Genomic DNA, 21,446 nt, shown 5'->3' with positions numbered 1-21,446 from the left:
TAATCTGCCAGGAAGTTTCAACAGATACCATCTTCACACGATTAGATCTGGGAACGATGCTACAAAAGGATAGCTCTGTTTCCACCCCGTGGTCGTGGCTAGCTTTCACCAAATCATTCAGCCGCCTGTAGGAACCGATGATTGAATGCAGGTGGCAGACCTCATTATTGCCGACATGAGCCACGATATGCGGTCTGATGCACTCATTGCACTCTATTTGTGCCAGAGGAGCTCCTCCGCATGTTGGACATGACACCACGTTCACCCCTCCGATAATCAAACAGAGTGGACAATGGTCTTCTTTCCCGACAGCCCACTATTTCACTGATCATCAACCGCCCAACACTGGAGTGTTCATTGACAAGCAATCCCACCCTGTGCGCTTCTCCAGGCCTTTCAGGTAGATTGGCCACAGTGCCCACAGGTGACGTGTCTCGTGCTTGCTCATATGCACTTTCAGCAGTAGGGAGTACTTCAAGTTATAAGTGGACAACCGTGTTGCCAGTACTCACTTTTACCATCCGACTAGAGATTCGCGAACCCACAACTGTTCGCCAATCACTAACATTTAAGTGTCGACCTGTGGGCTCTGGTAATCAGAAGGCAGAGGGCCTGTAGCGGTGCCAAAGCAACTGTCTCAGGAGCCCCAAAGCCACCACAGCCCAGACTAGCAGCCTGAAGCATATCGACCATGGTCAACACAGCTTCTTATTCTTCATGGACGTAGCCAATTCTCCCCGCATCCGTACAAAACAGGTGCAGTCAAAATCCACTGTTAATCATTTTTTTGTCTGTGCCACATACCCCCTGACCTAGTTGTAGCGTCTTTGACTGCTACTCAAAACGCCATCGGTCTCGGACCTGAACCCAGCCACTGCTTAAATTTTGAATAAAAATCATCAGCAATCGAGACTGAACACTTCCAACATAAGAAGTCACCTTCACTTTGTTAACGGCCTTGTCGAAGGCGCCGTACGAGCGGATAGGGATGAAAATTAGTTCAGGGCGCTCTCTTGCCTTTGGTGTGAGAAACTGCCACTAAGAAATCGGAAGAATAGGCTGTAATCAACTTCATGATGATATAGAAGGCGATGGACACCACTGCACTAAGGACGCATAATGTGTATCCACAGGAAGTGTGGCCTGTAATTTAAAAAGGGTGACGACGATCTCTCACTTGGAAAAAGATTCTGGATTAGGTCCCCATTCGTATTTGCCGGTGGAGACTGCAAAAGGGGAGATTGCCATTAAAAAACTCGGAATAACCAAAGATGGCGGGCTTGAAATGTGAAAAGTCTGAAAGTAGTAGAAAATTTAGAAAACATGAAAAGGCTGAATCTATGTGTAGTGGGGGTCAGTGAAATCAAATAGAAAGTAAATAAGGATTTCTGGTTAGACGGATATACTGCCATTTCAACTGCAGCAGAAAATGGTGTAACGGGAGTATGATTAGTTATGAATAAGAAGGTAGGGCAGAGACTGAGCCAATGTGAACATTCCAGTGATAATGTTGTTCTCATTAGATTAGACAGTAAACTATCGCTAACTACGATAGGTCAGGTATAAATGCCGATGTTGCAGGCAGAAGATGAAGAGATAGGAAAAGTGTATGAGGATACTGATCTGGTAATTCAGTCCGTAAAATTTAATAATCATAAGTGATTGGAACACTGTTGTAGGGGAAGGAATAGAAGAAAGGGTTACTGGAGAATATGGCCTTCGCAGTAGGAATATCACAGGAAAAGACTAATTGAGTTCTTAAACCCGAAGACACGGGTAGTTTCCAGCTGAATTACGTCATGATCAGGCAGAGATTCCGAAATCAGATATTAGAAAAGAATTGAAGAATCTGTGTTAAGTAGCACAGAAAAATGGATATAGCCCATCGTTGGTGCACCTCCTACATTCCGAATGCAAAAATCCCTTGCAAACACGGCCACTCCTCCTCCCCCCACTTCCGAGTTACGTGAGGTTACTCGATCCGCGATTTAGTTTTTATGCCATTCTTCTTATAATTTAGAAAAGCAATTTAAATAGAATAATGTCCAGTAAGTTCTACACATAATGAGAAACCCACTAAGTATTTATTTTTGAAATCGTGGGCTTATAAAATTAGGTGCTCAGAATATCCGGCCGAATATATCGGACAGACGGGGAGATCATTTACTGTTAGACTCAGCGAACACTTGCTGATGAAAAAAGGGCAAATTTAAAATATTCCTCCTTCGCTGGACAATAACGAAACGTTACTGTCGATAAAGCAGGCGTTTTTAGACGCTATGATGAACATCTTAAAATGATGTGAATCTTCAGGTTTTCGCGGCGCAAAGACTGCTCCATTAGATTTCGGGAATGCAGCCGCATAAATTCTGCTTCTTCTTCTAATATTTCGGCTGTATACCTTTCAGCCATCTTCAGAGAGAGCCGCATGACTGACGCTCCAGCTTTTTTTTTTTCCTTTATTGTAATTTTAATCACCTATACAGGCGGGCTGGCAGCAGCATAGTACGCTGCTCTTCAGCCTTAAGTGGAACAATAACATGACATAGAGGCGATACAAACAATACAAAAAAAACGGCGGGCAAAAAAATGGAGATACAAAAAACAATAAACAAGAAGCCGTTCACGTTGGACGATAAAAACACTAAAACTTGTTGACACGGCGCACAAAACACGGAGAAAGGCGACAGCACATGTGAACAGTTGAGGTGTAACTGCACGAAACACAAAACGAAGCACACACACTAGACACTGATGGCGATGATCTCCGGCGCGCGAATGTTCACTATGCGTGTGCGAGTTCGGGGACCTGCCAAGAGAGGAGGAGGAGGTAGGGGAGTGGGAGAGGGGAGAGCAGAGATGCCACGGGCAGAGGAGAAAAAGGGGGGAGAAAGGAAGGGGGAGGGGAAGCCCGGGGGAAGAGGGGTGGAGGGAGGTGACGGGGAAAAAGGAAAGAGAAGGGAAGGGAAGGGAAGGGAAGGGAAGAGAAGGGAGGGAGGGTGCCTAAAGGAAACGACACAGGAAGTGGGGGGGGCAGGGTCAAAGTTGATAGGAGGGGTAGATGGAGGGGAGGAGGACATCATCAGGGAGGGGGAGCTGGCGGAAGCCACCTTGGGAGAGGGTAAGGAGGGTGGAGAGATGGAGACCAGGTGGGACGTGGGCATAAGGCGCGGCAGCGGGCGGGGGTGGGAGAGGATCGGGGAGACGAGCGGGTGAGGAGGGTCGAGTTTACGGGAGGTGTACAGGATCCGTATCCTTTCAAGGAAAAGGAGGAGGTGTGGGAAGGGGATGAGATCATACAGGATCCGCGTGGGGGAGGGGAGACGGATGCGATAGGCGAGGCGGAGAGCATGGCGTTCAAGGATTTGGAGGGATTTATAAAGGGAGGGGGGGCGGAGATCCAAGCCGGATGGGCATAACAAAGGATAGGGCGGATGAGGGATTTATAGGTGTGGAGGATGGTGGAGGGGTCCAGACCCCACATACGGCCAGAGAGGAGCTTGAGGAGATTGAGTCGGGAGCGTGCCTTGGCTTGGATTGTCCGGAGGTGGGGAGTCCAGGAGAGGCGACGGTCGAGGGTGACGCCAAGGTACTTAAGGGTGGGAGTGAGGGCGATAGGACGGCCATAGATGGTGATGTAGAAATCAAGGAGGCGGAAGGAAGGGGTGGTTTTGCCTACAATGATCGCCTGGGTTTTGGAGGGATTGACCTTGAGCAACCACTGGTTGCACCAAGCGGTGAACCGGTCAAGATGGGATTGGAGAAGGTGTTGGGAGCGCTGTAGGGTGGGGGCAAGGGCAAGGAAGGCGGTGTCATCGGCAAACTGGAGAAGGTGGACGGGGGCTGACGGCGGCGGCATATCCGCCGTGTACAAGAGGTACAGAAGGGGGGAGAGGACGGAGCCTTGGGGCACACCGGCAGAGGGGAAAAAGGTGTAGGAATCTGTGTTATGGACGGTGACATAGGAAGGACGGCGGGAGAGAAAGGAGCCGATCAGACGGACGTAGTTAATGGGAAGGGCGAAGGTTTGGAGCTTGAAGAGGAGACCGGAATGCCATACGCGGTCATAGGCACGTTCGAGGTCCAGGGAGAGGAAGATTGCGGAGCGACGGGAATTAAGCTGTTCGGTAAGGAGATGAGTGAGGTGAAGGAGAAGGTCGTCGGAAGAGAAGGACGGCCGAAAGCCACACTGGGTAACGGGAAGGAGGCGGTGCTGGCGGAGATGCTGGTGCATGCGGCGGGTGAGGATAGATTCCAGGACCTTGCTGAAGACCGAGGTAAGGCAGATGGGGCGGTAGGAGGAGACGGCTGACGGCGGTTTGCCAGGTTTAAGGAACATGAGGATACGGGAGGTTTTCCACAGGTCGGGGTAGTAACCGGTGGACAGGACTACATTGTAGAGCCTGGCCAGGGTGGAGAGGAAAGAGACAGGAGCTTCACGAAGGTGACGGTAGGTGACGCGATCGTGGCCAGGAGCGGTGTTGCGTTTCGTGCGGAGTGTAGCAATGAGATCCTGTGTAGTGATAGGGGCATTGAGTTCCGTGTGTGCAATGTTGTCCAAGTACTGGAAACCAGGAGCGAGGGGAGGGACAGATGTGTCAGTTCGATCGCGGATATCCGGGAAGAGGGAGTAATCGAACTGCGGATCATCGGGAATGGAAAATACATCGGAGAGGTAGGAGGCAAAGTGGTTGGCCTTACTAAGGGAGTCAGGGAAAGGGTGATCATCATGGAGAAGAGGATAATAAGGGGAGGGCTTAGTTCCAGTAAGGCGACGGAAGGCCGACCAGAACTTGGACGAGTTTATTGGTAGGGTAGCATTTAAACGGGTGCATGTCTGTCGCCAGTCCCGGCGTTTCTTAGCCGCGAGCAAATTACGAATGTGTCGCTGGAGTTGCCGGTGGCGTCGTAGTGTGTCCGGGTCACGCGTGCGGAGGAAGGCACGGTAGAGACGACGGGATTCACGGAGGGACGCTCCAGCGCTCGCTCCATCCTTTTAAACTCGCGGACCGCGCCACTGCACATGCGGCCACAGATAAATAAGGCGCCAGTGATATTAATCGGCGGCAAAGACGTACAATATGTATGAGTTACGTCTGTGGCTGCGCATTCGATCCATGCTGGGAGGTCGATGTATTACTGGGAGCTGAACTGTAGCGACGTCTTTGTAAGTTCAATATTGAAAGTGCCGGATTCCATGATTTATCTAATGTGAAACCGCTGTCTCTATTAATTAAATTCTTCGTCAAGCGGATTTCAATGGCCTCTTTTACTACGGAGTCCCAGAAAGATGAAACAGAAGTCAGAATTTCGACATTTTCATATACCATAGAGTGACCAGAATCAATACAATGCTCTGCCACAGCCGATTTACTGGGTTGTAAGAGCCGAGTGTACCTGCGATGTTCCGTACACCTCTCTTGGACTGTACGATTCGTTTGTCCGATATATGAAAGGCCACATTCACATGGTATCTTGTAAACTCCAGGCTTGCGGAGTAGTAAGTCATCTTTAACGGAACCCAGGAGTGCAGCCGTCTTCGCCGGTGGACGAAAAATCACTTTTACTTTATGTTTAGTGAGGATCCGTCCTATTTTGGATGAAAAGCTTCCCACATACGGCAGGAAAGCCATGGATTTAAATGTTTCCTCGTCATCTTCTGCATTCCTTACGGTCACCTTAGGTTTTATTTGTAGTGCCTTACGTATCTGTTGTGGAGAATACCCGTTGTCCTCAAAAACTCTCTTCAGATGTAAAAGTTCGTCTTTTAAACTACTTTTATCAGATATGACGTGTGCTCGGTGTACCAAAGTTCTTAGAACACTACTCGTCTGCGAAGGATGGTGACAACTATTTGCATGTAAATATAAGTCCGTATGGGTCGGTTTCCGATATACTGCATGACCCAAAGTGCCATCTTCTTTGCGCCGAACCAAGACATCCAAAAATGGAAGACATCCCTCCTTTTCCACTTCCATTGTAAACTGAATTTGTCCATGGATGGAATTCAGATGGTTTAAGAAGTCCTGCAGTTTGTCCTCGCCATGGGGCCACACTACAAAGGTATCATCAACGTACCTCCAAAAAACTGTAGGCTTCAAACTAGCAGACTCCAGGGCCTTCTCCTCGAAGTCCTCCATAAATAAATTGGCCACCAAGGGTGACAAAGGACTACCCATTGCAACACCGTCAGTCTGTTCAAAAAAGTCGTTATTAAATAAAAAGTATGTGGAGGTCATCACATGGTGAAACAAAGCTAAAATCTCCTTATCAAAACTTTTTCCAATGAGATCTAAAGATTCAGAGAGAGGTACCTTAGTAAATAGCGACACTACATCAAAGCTAACTAATAGATCGGAAGTGTTCAGTTTCAAAGATTTTAATTTGCCAATAAAATCTGCACATTTTCCCACAAGCGGCCTCAATAGTGCCGCCAGGTGCTTGGCACAATCATAGTTGGGAGAACCAATATTGCTCACAATAGGACGTAGAGGAACATCTTTCTTATGGATCTTTGGGAGTCCATAAAGCCATGGGTAGTCCTTTGGCACTCCGCAAGCCTGGAGTTTACAAGATACCATGTGAATGTGGCCTTTCATATATCGGACAAACGAATCGTACAGTCCAAGAGAGGTGTACGGAACATCGCAGGTACACTCGGCTCTTACAACCCAGTAAATCGGCTGTGGCAGAGCATTGTATTGATTCTGGTCACTCTATGGTATATGAAAATGTCGAAATTCTGGCTTCTGTTTCATCTTTCTGGGACTCCGTAGTAAAAGAGGCCATTGAAATCCGCTTGACGAAGAATTTAATTAATAGAGACAGCGGTTTCACATTAGATAAATCATGGAATCCGGCACTTTCAATATTGAACTTACAAAGACGTCGCTACAGTTCAGCTCCCAGTAATACATCGACCTCCCAGCATGGATCGAATGCGCAGCCACAGACGTAACTCATACATATTGTACGTCTTTGCCGCCGATTAATATCACTGGCGCCTTGTTTATCTGTGGCCGCATGCGCAGTGGCGCGGTCCGCGAGTCTAAAAGGATGGAGCGAGCGCTGGAGCGTCAGTCGTACGGCTCTCTCTGAAGATGGCTGAAAGGTATACAGCCGAAATGTTAGAAGAAGAAGCAGAATTTTTGCGGCTGCATTCCCGAAACCTAATGGAGCCATCTTAAAATGAGTTTATGATTTTACATTTGTTGAGACACTGGACATTCTTCCCTATTGTTTACACACAGCCTGCCATATTTACACACCTTAGTGTCGCCACCTGGAGAGCCTCCCGGTACTACAACACCGTAGGCCTTAGTTTTCGTCTACTCAGACCAGTGCTAGATATGATCTTACCATATGAGAGATGTCTTGGCTTGTAGTTTGTTACCACATTACTGTTTACAATCAGAAAGTACGCTTTTGCCTGTTTTTCTTTTATGACTGTTGCTAATAATCTTGTGTACGACTTAATGACGCTCTTGTTTTTGGTACAAATTGTGACTATCGGCATTGTTCCGTATTTTAGCGTCATGCATTAACATGGCCCATTTTTTTCGTGGGTGTAATTTTATGCTTTTGGCTCCTCATTTCATGAGATGATGATGTTCTCACAGATCAGTAAGTGTTAAACTTGTATTTCATACTATGGGAGCTGATAGAGTCTCTAGTTACCATCTCCCCCCCTCCCCTCCCCTCCCCAACCGCAATTTAGGACATGTAACTTTTATGTTGTAAGGTTGATGAATTTTTACGTGGTTTTTGTATGTGACCATTGTATTTGTACTGGGCTTTGTAACTTTTCTAGATTTCCTGAAGATGTAGTTCAGTACAGACGAAACCCGTTGCAAATGAAGAATTTTGATCTTTGGTGTGACGTCATAAGCGAGTGACTGCGTGTGAGATCGCTCTCTAAGTTTTTATATATTTTATTTTTAGGTTTCAGATACATATTTTAACGGTTTTTGTGATAATATTTACTATATAAGTGACTTATTAGTGGTTTCTTCATTCACCTCTGCCTTTCTTGTGTTGTGACCTGATATTTGTGAGTGTTTCATATCGAGCAACTTAACGTCTTACCTGTGTTTACATTCCGCGCTGACCAGTTTCTGTAGCGGCGCATCGAAAACTAAGTACTAATTAATTGTTTGTGTATAGCGGTTTATTTAGGAACTTCTGTAGTCTTCAACCGGTGGTCTTGGTGTTTTCTGGTGAAATAATTTCAGAAGAACCTTTTGGGAACTGTTTTCAGTTTCGTTACTGTGTCATTAGACCTTCGATTCTCTTTCTGTATTAGTCTTTTGTTATATTCTCATTTGTTGTTGATTAATACTGTTAATAATTGTAGTTACTTCCCTTATAGAGTAAGTTTGTATTATCGTAGTCAGGGTTTTAACATCTTCTTATTGTAGTAGCGGAACTTAGATAAAGTAGTTTTCTTGTTTAAATAAGTGTAAAATTTTACCATGAGTGAGAAGTGTGGGCTTTGCCGTAGGTTCGTGAGTAGTGGATTGCGGTGTGAGACTTGTTCGAAGTATTTTCACTAGGGGGAATGCAGTGGGGAAGCCAGTGGGAATTCTGGTGAGATTCTCTCCTGGAACTGCAGGTTATGTAGCAAGAGTAAGCTGACAGAGGAGCAGGAGCGTAAGATCTGTGCCCTTCAGGTGCAGTTGAAAAACGCACAGGAGGAGCTAGATAGGATGAGGAGGGAGAAGGGTGTTGGGGAATGGGAGCTGGCTGTTGGTAAGAGATCTGCTAGGAGAAGAAGATTTTCAGATAGTTTTACTATTGGTATTTGCAATAGATATGACCAACTGTCAGAGTCTAGTGGAGAGGAATCTCTAGTAGCTGTAGATGTAGGAAGTATGCAGCAGACCTCAGCAGTTACGGTGTCTAGGACAGTTCCAAAGTCGAAGAGGAAGAAGAAGGTTCTGCTGTTAGGTAGTTCTCATGGTAGAGGTGTAGCCCAGCAGTTGCAGGAAGTGTTGGGAGTGAGTACCAGGTCACCAGCATTGTGAAGCCTAATGCAGGATTGGCTCAGGTGACTGTTAACATAGGGGGGTTATGTAGGGATTTTACTAAAGAGGATCAGGTAGCGATTGTGGGTGGGGCTGGTAATGGTATTGATAGGGATGGGGAGTATGACATAGATGGTGACCTGGAGAAGATAGCCACTCACACTGGCAACAAGAATGTGCATTTCGTGGAACTGTTTCAGCGTCACGATCGGCCTCATCTTAATACAGCCGTCAGGCGTAATAACATGAGACTTGGGTGTGCGCTGATGACAGAAAGCATGGGTCACATTTCAGTGGTGTCGGTGCAGTCTATCAGCAGGACGGGTTTCACTAGACATGGTCTGCACCTTAGCAGGTATGGAAAGGGGAGGTTGGCAAAGCGGCAAAGCTTATAGGTGACAGCATAGGTGGGGATGGTGGGATCACTCATGGGAAAATTCCTGAAGTAGTGGGTGTTAGAGCTGCACCTTTATTAGATTGAAGTCAGCTGATAGGTATTCCTGCTTAAGGGAAGTCTCTCTAACAAAGAAACCACTTTTGACAAAGCTTAGGTATCTGAGTAATGAGGGAACTGGTGTATTTCATCAAAATATACAAGGTATTAGAGATAAAGTTAGTGAACTGCTTATAGATGTTGACTCTGAAATTATTGGTATTTCTGAACACTTCTTAAATAAGGAGACAATTCAGAGGTTTCCTTTACCAGGATACAGATTGGCTGGCAGCTTTTCTAGGAGCTCTTTGCGGTGTGGGGGAGTAGCCATGTATGTGAAAAATGGCATCCCATTTGAGTCAATTGATGTTTCAAAGTACTGCACTGAAAAGGTGTTTGAATATTGTGTAGGTGTGGTTAAATTTAATGGAGCTAAACTTCTAACTGTCTCACAACATTATTGCTAAAGCTAGAGGAGGCTCTTGGTTCACTTTATAGGAAATACAAAAGTTAGTTATATGTGGTGACTTCAGTATTAATTGTATAAGTGACTGTGCAAAAGGATGCTGGTAGACCTCTTTAATTCTTATAATCTTATGCAAACCGTATTCTTTCCAACGAGAGTGCAAGGGAACAGTAGAACAACCATAGACAACATTTTTGTTCATTCCTCATTACTAGAAGGGCATTCTGTTAACAAAAAGTTGAATGGCCTTTCAGATCATGATGAATAAATTTCAACTCAAAGATTTTTGTGCTGCAACACATGTTAAATATAGTTATCAGCTGTGTAGGAAAGCTGATCCAGTTGCTGTAGAGACCTTTGTAAACCTTGTCAAGGAACAAGAGTGGCAAGATGTTTATAGCGATGATACAGTAGACGATAAATATAATGCTATTCTCAAGACTTTTCCCGTGCTCTTTCAAAGTTGCTTTCCGTTAGAACGTTCAAAAGAGGGTACTAGCACAAACAGGCAGCCTGGGTGGCTGACTAGAGGGATAAGAATATATTGTAGAACAAAGTGGCAATTATATCAAAACGTTAGACACAGTCAAAATCTAAATGCAGCAGCCCATTACAAACAGTATTGTAAGGTGCTTAAAAATGTTATTAGGAAGGCAAAAAGTAAGTGGTGTGCAGATAGAATAGCTAAGTCTCAGGATGAAATTAAAACCATATGGTCAGTCGTAAAGGAAGTGGCTGGTCTGCAGAGACAGGTCGTGGATATAGAATCAGTGCGTAGTGGGAATGTCCGTGTTCCTGATAAGTCGCATATATGTACAGTATTTAATAATCACTTTCTGAATATAGCAGGTGAACTAAATAGAAACCTAGTCCCAACAGGGAATCATATAGCGCTCTTAGAAAAAAGTGTTCCGAGACCGTTACCTGAAATGCTCCTCCATGATACTGACAAGAGGGAGATTGACTTAATAATTAAATCACCAAAGACCAAGAACTCTCATGGATATGACGGGGTATCTAGCAGAATACTGAAGTATTGTTCTGTGTATGTTACGCCAGTACTTAGCCATATCTGTAACTTTTCCTTTAGGAGTGGTCGGTTTCCTGACCGATTAAAGTACTCTGTAGTGAAGCCACTTTATACAAAAGGGAGACAGGGATAATGTTGACAACTTTAGACCTGTTTCTATGCCATCGGTGTTTGCTAAAGTTATCGAGAAGGTTGTATATACAAGGTTACTGGGGCATTTAAATTCACATAATTTTCTGTCAAATGTACAGTTTGGTTTTAGAAATGGTTTAACAACTGAAAATAAATACTCTCTTTCCTCTGTGAGGTTTAGGACGGATTAAATAAAAGGTTGCGAACGCTAGGTGTTTTCTGTGATTTAACGAAGGCCTTTGACTGTGTTGACCACAATATATTACTGCAGAAGTTGGACCATTATGGAGTAAGGGGAGTAGCTTACAATTGGTTCGCCTCTTACTTTAAGAACAGAAAGCAGAAGGTAATTCTCCGCAATATTGAGAGTGGTAGTGATGTTCAGTCACAATGGGGCACTGTTAAGTGGGGTGTACCCCAAGGGTCGGTACTGGGGCCACTGCTGTTTCTTATTTATATAAATGATATGCCTTCTAGTATTACAGTGATTCAAAAATATTTCTCTTTGCTCATGACACCAGCTTGGTAGTAAAGGATGTTGTGTGTAATATTGAAACTGTGTCAAATAATGTAGTTCATGAAATAAGTTTGTAGCTAAATCACAGTAAGACTCAGTTTTTTACAGTTTCTAACTCACAATTCAACAAGAACCGATATTTTGATCAGACCGAATGGGCATGTTATAAGTGAGACGGAACAGTTCAAGTTCCTAGGCGTTCGGATAGATAGTAAGCTGTTGTGGAAAGCCCATGTCCAGGATCTTGTTCAGAAACTAAGTGCTGCCTTATTTACCATTAGAACAGTATCTGAAATAAGTGACAGTTCAACACGAAAAGTAGTCTACTTCGCATATTTTCATACGCTTACGTCGTATGGTATTATTTTTTGGGGTAATTCTTCTGATTCAAAAACGGTATTTTTGGCTCAGTACGGGCTGTTCGAGCTATATGTGGTGTAAGTTCGAGAACCTCTTGTCGACCCCTATTCAATAGTCTGGGAATTCAGACATTGCCCTGACAGTACATATTTTCTTTAATGTCATTTGTTGTTAGCAACATTAGCCTATTCCCAAGAGTTAGCAGCTTTCACTCAGTTAATACTAGGCAGAAATCAAATCTGTATGTGGAATGCACTTACTTGACTCTTGTGCAGAAAGGAGTGCAGTATTCTGCTGCATCCATTTTCAATAAGCTACCACAAGAACTCAAAAATTGTAGCAGTAGCCCAAAGTCTTTTAAGTCTAAACTGAAGAGTTTCCTCATTGCTCACTCCTTCTATTCTGTCGAGGAGCTCCTGGAAGAGCTAAAAAATTCAGCAAATTCCAGTGTTACATTGTTGATTTTCTTTATTTAAACCTACGACTTGTCGCCTGAATATGTTTTTTATATTTCATTTTATCTGTTTCTACTATCGTGTTATAATTTCATGTATTGACTCGTTCCATGACCATGGAGATTTCTCCTTAATTTGGTCCCACGGAACAAAAAATAAGTAAATAAATAAAAACTAAAAAATCCACCTTTCTTGCAACCACGAGTGAATTCTCTCTATAAACCAGATAATGGATTGTAAGGCGTACCCAGCTGCAGGTGTAGACTCAGATCACAAGCTGATGAATGGTGAAGATTGGACTGAAGTTTAAGAGAACTGCCCGGAAGAATCAGTGTGGAAGGAAGTGAAGTAATGAAGTACTGAGGACTGATGCGATGCGTTTGAAGATCGCTAAAAATTGCATACTGCAGTAAGGAATATTAGGGAACGCAATTCAGTTGCGTCAACGTGTCTCAAAAGGACAGTCACAGGTGTTGCACAGACAAGCGTGGGTAGCAGAAGGTAAATGCAGAGGGGCCTTGGGTAACAGAAGAAATGCTTCAGTTGGTAGATGAAAGAAGGAAGTACAAAAATGTTCAGAGAAAGACAGTTATACAGCAACATAAATCACAAATCATTTGGGAATGAAATAAAAGGGATGTGCAGGGAAGCTAAGCCGCAATGGCTGTAGGAAAGATTTGAAGAAATGGAAAAAGAAGTGACTTCGGAAGGACGGACTCACCGTACAGAAAAGTCAAAACAAAAATGGTGGGAACTATAAGAGTGCAATGGAAATTCCACAGTTAAATGCAGAGGAGATAGCAGATATGTGGTAACAGTACATTGAGGGCCTCTATGAGGAAGAAGACTTTTATGATGACGTGACAGAAGATGAAACAGGAGTCGATGTAGAACAGATAGGGGATCCAGTATTAGAATCCGAATTCAAAAGAGTTCTGAAAGACTTGAGTTTAAGTAAGACAGAAGGAATGGGCAACATTCTATCAGAATTTCTAACATCTGACGACGACTATTCAGGTTGGTATGTGTGGAATCTATGAGACTACTCACTTATCATCAGATTGTCGGAAAAGTATCATCTGCACAGTTCCGAAGATAGCAAGGGTATATAAGAGCTAGAACTACCGCAGAATCATCTGAACAGCTTAAGCATTAGAGCTCCTGACAGGAATAATAGACACAAGAATATAAAAGAAAGTTGAGGACCTGCTTCAGCAAAACTGAAGAAAAATAGACATTCTCATGGGATTCGGCGACCTAGAAAAACATTTCCACAATGTAAAATGGTGCAAGATGCTCGAAATTTTGAGAAAAATGGGACAAAGTTATAGGGAAATGGAAACGGGTCACATACAATACGTCGAAGAACCGGGGAAGTAAGAACGAAGTGCTACAATTAAAAAAAGGTGTAAGACAGGTATGCAGTCTTTCTCCCCTATTGTTCAATCTGCGCATAGAAAACAATGACGGAAATAAAAAAAGGGTTCAAGACTAGGATTAAAATTCAAGGTTAAAGGGTACCTATAATAAGATTCCTGATGACGCTGCTATGTGCAGTGAAAGAGAAGAAAAGTTACAGAATCTGTTGAATGGAATGAATAGTCTGGTAATATGGATTGAGAGAAAACAGGAAGAAGACAAAAGTAATGAGAAGCAACGGAACACAGGATAGCGAGGAGCTTAAAATCGAAACTGTTGATCACAAATTTAAGGAATGCTGCTACCTTGGAAGCATAATAACTCATGACGGACGAAGCAAGGAAGAAATGAAAAGCAGATTAGCACAGACAGAGACACCTTTCCTAGCCAAAAGTCGGCTCAGGGAATTGGTTAACTTTTTTTCTTATTTCGTCCGTCTTAGATGCATTGATATAAAATTCAGTTGTAGTGGTTACCGGTTTCGCACTGGCGTGCCCATTCTCAAACCACACACCTAAAATTAAAACTACATGTCTTATAATAAGGTGGACAAACATTAGATACATCCATATTACAGATACTCATATGCTATAGACATAACTTTCTATTAACCGTAATTATTTACACAGTATGGTGTCAAAAGGTACGTACTGTTTCTGTACAGCAAAGTGTACAGTGGGCGACAAGTGCTCTCATTGATCTTAGCCTATATGTCTGTTGCAAGTGACACAACCAAACTAACAAATATTACTCGTACCTACAGCAGTCAACGGGACACCTTTGTAGATGTTACCCCCATACTTACGTGCATGCGCATATGGCTGCCTATTAGTTTTCTATGGTGCTGCCGCAACCGTTGTCATTTACTGATAAGATTTTTGAAAAGTAAGGAAATATCAGTTTTACGTTATAGAAAATGTTGACAAATTTGTTTTTTAAAATAACGTAGCATCTAAAGGGAAACATCAATTTTACATTACGGGAAATGCTAACAATTTTTTTACAAAATAACATAGTGTTAGTGTTCAAATGGGAAAAACAAAAAAAAGGAAGGCAACGACATACCGATCCCTCCTGTATGCAACCCTGCATTTTTGTAGCAGGGTACATTACGGAGCATTACTACCTTGCATACAAGGAGTCAGTGCTGGTCATTACTGTATGTTAGGCACATACTGCCTAAAAATAAAATAAGGTGAAAGACATAAAACACCTAGAGCATTACAATTACATTATTAGCGTAGCCTTTGGTACCAAACTCACAGTAACGCAGTAAATAAACATTACACAGCACCTTACTGAGCATCTTCTGAGGCAGTCATCATTCATGGAGCGAAGTGCTGAATGGTTCTGGACCTACCACCCTCTTGGCAGCATGCATCGAAACAGCAAAAAAGTCTACTCGTAACAAACCTTGGTCCTTAATATGAGGACGATATTGTTGCGATACGTCTGGAGCAAAGCACTGTATGGTACTGAATCGTGAACAGCGGGAAAACTCAACAGAAGGGAATCGAAGCGTTTGAGATATGGTGCTGCGTTTGAGATATGGTGCTACAGAAGAAAGCTGAAAATCAGGTGGACCGAGAAGTCTCTCCACAGATCCGGTGAAGAAAGAACATACGACAAACTCTGACAAGAAGAAGGTCGAGATGATAGGACATGTGTTAAGAAATCAAGAAATAATTTCCATTATATTAGAGAGAGCCGTAGATCTTAAAAACAATAGGAGAAGACAGAGACAGGAAGGAAATGTAAGTGTCGTGTGACTAGGGCCTCCCGTCGGGTAGACCGTTCGCCGGGTGCAAGTCTTTCGATTTGACGCCACTCTGGCGACTTGCGCGTCGATGGGGATGAAATGATGATGAGTAGGACAACACAACACCCAGTCCCTGAGCGGAGAAAATCTCCAACCCAGCCGGGAATCGAACCCGGGCCCTTAGGATTATTGACATTCTGTCTCGCTGACCACTTAGCTACCGGGGGTGGACAGACAGGAAGTTAAACTGACTCTATGCAGATGATTATAAATACGCCAACTCATACAACAAAACAAATTGCGCTAGTAAAATCAAATAAATCAACTAGCTAGTGTCCACTTCTACTCAGAAGCGCATACGAATACTCTATGTACACAATCTGCGTACAAACAATAATCTGTTGCTGCTGGACTCTGCTCTGTTCCGAGACTGGGGATCTACTCTGCCGCATCTCGAACTCTTCGATCATCCTCTTTTCCCACGGTCCACCATACATTGCTGTGTTGCAAAAGCACAGTCCAAGAAACTACTTCCTCATGCTAAGTCCTATGTTTGATACTACCAGACAATTTTAGCTACAAAACTCACTTTGCCTATGATAATCTGCATCTTATACTCGTATATTCCTTCCATCGTCCATCACAATTAATTTTGCTTCAAAGTTATCAGAATCCCCAAGACCGAGTCCTGTACCTTACTCATCTCATGTCCCACCAAATCAACAACTGCAAATCCATTTTTTTTGTCTCCCTAGATCTTGAGAAGGCATCTGGGCTCCTCTTTATGCTCCAGACCTATGCACTCACCATAAATTATGTTCGCCTCGTGGCCTCTTTTCTCTCTGACCGCCCGTCTTACGTCATCATCAACAACACCAACTCCTGCATCCTCCATCCCCCCGCAGGTGTGCACCAACGTTCTGTCCCCTCGCCTCTCCTGAATGTCCTCTTCACTGTCGATGTCCCAGAGCACCGTTCATAGCACGCCAATCACACCGCCTTCCTCGCCCTCTGACCTACCCTCAAGAAATCCCAAAGATCCCTTCATCTTCATCTCAAACAATTCACCTCCTATTGCAACCAATGACACCTCAAAATCAAATTTTTATCTTACCAATAACGACCGTCCTATCCAGTTAATAAACACACTAAAATATCTTTGAAAAAAGCCTGATCTCCGACTAACATGGAAGCCCCATCTTATAACCATTCAACATGATAGGTGTGATGTATAATTTTGGTATATGAATTTTTGGTATCTGAATAGATCGTGAGCGAACAGCGATGTTGTAACCTGTATCGCAGAAGTTAAGTTCCTTTGAGCTGCGCGAGGGCGCAATGATGCCGACAATGTTTAGTTTTGGTAGATACAGAGTCGAAGTACAGCTGAGTTAGAGTTAGGCTGATAATGATAAGAGTTTTAGTGAGGAAGCTAAGGCAATATTATGACTCAAATTTATGTCTCAGTTTATCATTTTGTTCAGACAACATGATTATGAGACTGGTTTGTGAAGGAAGAAATCTAATGGAATGTCAGGTAAATACAATAATGATGTTATTTTTTTTTCACTATTGCTGCGCCATCGAACTGACTTGGGTATTGTACTGAAAGTTGTTAGATTTGAGAGATAGGAAAGTGTATTGTTTGAATGTTGAGAAGTTCATTAAATTTAAAATCTGCCCTGAGCATTTTTTCTTAATATACAAAAAACATAGTGTCGTAATTTTTCGTGGATATTTCATTTTCTTAACAACCTTTCTCTTACAGTTATTTTTAATGGATCATCCAACCAAGTATGTTCGATAAACTGTTCGATTTGCAGTTAACAGAGTACTCATTGCACCTGTCCAGCGTCTCTGTGTAGATACAGTAATTTGCAGCTTTAGCGCAGCGGCGCGCAAGACAGAGCAGTACTGCATCGCGTCATGCAGATTTGCGCAGAATAGAGGTAAGGAGAAAATATTACGATTTTTTTTAATTTATTGGATCAGGGCCAACTTATGTTATTCAGAGACAGTTTTTGTGGTCAAATTTTGCAAAGCTAATTACTCTAGGTTTCATGTCCAAGTTAATAATTCAGGCAGTTTACACTGTTTAAAATTCTTACAGTCAGATTGCTAACTTTTACAGTATGAAATACTTCCATTTCAATTTCGACAATTAGTTACTTACACATTACAATTTATTTATTAATACAGCGAGTACTTCAGACATTTTTTTATTCATTTAGATAACTTTCAGTAATATTTTTATTTATTTAGATAACTTTCAAACATACAGTCCATAGTATAGAATTATTGAAACTACTAACCTGTCGAACATGGGGATTGCACCCTTCCGCAATCCTCCGTAGCTATAAATACCTGATCCGACCCATCGTCTGCTATGCCAATGTGGCATGAACTTTCCCTCCTCTCTCCTTTTATCACGTCCTAAAGATCCTCGAAAGCCCTACACTCCTACCAGCATTTCAGATCAGCTTATCCTTCCCCAGCCGCATCCTCCACCAACTTATAAAATTCCCCATCCTACCCTCCCAGTCTGAACAGCTCCGAATATCCTATGTTACCCGTAAACTCGACACTACTCACCCCGTAGTTTTCGACCAGCTCATTGATCCAGGTACTCTGCCGCGCCTCTACCACTACATTCCCCCCAACACTCTACCACCACAACCTCCACATCCTCTCCCTACGACACTTTAGTCGCCTTCCCGTAACCGACCGTGAAATCTTCCCTGATACATACCCGTTCTATCAGACCTAGGCGATCCCTACCGTTTTTCAGGGCTCCCTTCCCCTCCAGTCCTCTCCACCCACTTCCTAAGTCTTGGTTCGAAACCGCAGCACTCTACACTCTCGCCTAGCCCTTCCCCAAACACCCACCCACACAATCCCTTCCCGTCACCAAATCAACCTTTTGTAATTTTACCTATGCAACTGACGATCTGTCCTTTCATTGTACAAAACATTTTATTTTTTTCGACCACCATGTCCAGATTTTATATTATGTTTGTAGCCTCGTGTGGGTGAAGAGCGGCAAGTGTATCCGCTGACAATCCCACACCCTGCACATATGGGGCGGAGTGAATAAAATAACAATTGAAAAAGAATTAGCAAATTCCTTCACTTCGTGTTATCATAATCAAAGTGAGGCGTTTCGCAAGAGCGATTCTTCGCATTCAGTCAGAATACCGCAAAATTTTCAGAGACAATAAGTTTTCCCTAACCGTATTCGGAAATGATACACTGAGTGCATCAATGAATACGGCATAGAGCGAGGGCTCTTTCAAATACAATGCGGTGAGACGTAGCGCTGCTGTATGAAATACACTTTACTCCAAATTGTTGTAAGGTGTACCTCTCCTTCCACCTTTAAGAATATTTTCGAATGCGGCAAAATACAACCTCAAGTGTTCGGAATGTAAAGCACTCAGCGCCTATTTTATTCACAACCAACTCTAAGAGTTTGAAAGGTAGCTGCCTTATTTGACATTACGATTTTCAGGTAGTTTTGGCCATAAAAGTGAATGAAGTTGCGAATATGATAAATGTACTCAACCTCTGTAGTATCGATATAATCATATTTTTTGTAAGTCTGTAATTTTAGACCAAAGACATTAGAGTAAGTCACAGAGTAGCAGTGGGTAGCGTGTGTTAGACAGTCTGGCAGTGTATTTGCTTTGAAAAGGGTGGAAACTGGCCTGCCGTACAGTGGAAGTAGCATTATTTGAAAAGGATTTTGTGCTGACATGTCCTGAGGAAAGAAAACGAGACTATATCAACAGAAGAATGTGAAAAGGGCAATTTTTAAGGTAATTGAGTTTTTTTTATATTTTTGTAACACAGCTTCTTATTGTTAGAACATTGCGTATGACTGAAGTTTACAGTACGAGTTTTATAATGCAACATATGGTTTGGATTTATAGTTGACACCAGTGTCAAGGACAGTAATTGTAGACATGAAGATTATTACAAAATATTTTGCTAACTTGTCCAGGTGAGTGAATTTTGTGAAAATCTGTATTGTTGTGTTGTATACATGGAAGAACCCTGGAGATACTAAAAGGTATCAGATAGATTATATAACGGTAAGACAGAGATTTAGGAACCAGGTTTTAAATTGTAAGACATTTCTACATCTACATCTACATTTATACTCCGCAGGCCACCCAACGGTGTGTGGCGGAGGGCACTTTACGTGCCACTGTCATTACCTCCCTTTCCTGTTCCAGTCGCGTATGGTTCGCGGGAACAACGACTGTCTGAAAGCCTCTGTGCGCGCTCTAATCTCTCTAATTTTACATTCGTGATCCCCTCGGGAGGTATAAGTAGGGGGAAGCAATATATTCGATACCTCATCCAGAAACGCACCCTCTCGAAACCTGGCGAGCAAGCTACACCGCGATGCAGAGCACCTCTCTTGCAGAGTCTGCCACTTGAGTTTATTAAACATCTTTGTAACGCTACCACGGTTACCAAATAGCCCTGTGACGAAACGCGCCGCTCTTCTTTGGATCTTCTCTATCTCCTCCGTCAACCCGATCTGGTACGGATCCCACACTGATGAGCAATACTCAAGTGTTTTGTAAGCCACCTCCTTTGTTGATGGACTACATTTTCTAAGCACTCTCCCAATGAATCTCAACCTGGTACCCGCCTTACCAACAATTAATTTTATATGATCATTCCACTTCAAATCGTTCCGCACGCATACTCCCAGATATTTTACAGAAGTAACTGCTACCAGTGTTTGTTCCGCTATCATATAATCATACAATAAAGGATCATTCTTTCTATGTATTCTCAATACATTACATTTGTCTATGTTAAGGGACAGTTTCCACTCCCTGCACCAAGTGCCTATCCGCTGAAGATCTTCCTGCATTTCGCTACAATTTTCTAATGCTACAACCTCTCTGTATACTACAGCATCACCCGCGAAAAGCCGCATGGAAATTCCGACACTATCTACTAGGTCATTTATATATATTGTGAAAAGCAATAGTCCCATAACACTCCCCTGTGGCACGGCAGAGGTTACTTTAACGTCTGTAGACGTCTCTCCATTGATAACAACATGCTGTGTTCTGTTTGCTAAAAACTCTTCAATACAGCCACACAGCTGGTCTGATATTCCGTAGGCTCTTACTTTGTTTATCAGGCTACAGTGCGGAACTGTATCGAACGCCTTCCGGAAGTCAAGAAAAATAGCATCTACCTGGGAGGCTGTATCTAATATTTTCTGGGTCTCATGAACAAATAAAGCGAGTTGGGTCTCACACGATCGCTGTTTCCGGAATCCATGTTGATTCCTACATAGTAGATTATGGGTTTCCAAAAAAGACATGATACTCGAGCAAAAAACATGTTCTAAAATTCTACAACAGATCGACGTCAGAGATATAGGTCTATAGTTTTGTGCATCTGCTCGACGACCCTTCTTGAAGACTGGGATTACCTGTGCTCTTTTCCAATCATTTGGAACCCTCCGTTCCTCTAGACACTTGCGGTACACGGCTGTTAGAAGGGGGGCTAGTTCTTTCGCGTACTCTGTGTACAATCGAATTGGTATCCCGTCAGGTCCAGTGGACTTTCCTCTGTTGAGTGATTCCAGTTGCTTTTCTATTCCTTGGACACTTATTTCGATGTCAGCCATTTCCAGGGGCAGATGTGGACTCTGACCACAATCTATTGGTTATGAACTGTAGATTAAAACTGAAGAAACTGTAAAAAGGTGAGAATTTAAGGAGATGGGACCTGGATAAACTGAGAGAACCAGAGATTGTACAGAGTTTCAGGGAGAGCATAAGGGAACAATTGACAGGAATGGCGGAAAGAAATACAGTAGA

Source organism: Schistocerca nitens, chromosome 2 (genome assembly GCF_023898315.1).
Source record: "Schistocerca nitens isolate TAMUIC-IGC-003100 chromosome 2, iqSchNite1.1, whole genome shotgun sequence".
In the NCBI taxonomy this organism is placed as follows: domain Eukaryota; kingdom Metazoa; phylum Arthropoda; class Insecta; order Orthoptera; family Acrididae; genus Schistocerca; species Schistocerca nitens.
This window is presented reverse-complemented; position numbering follows the sequence as displayed.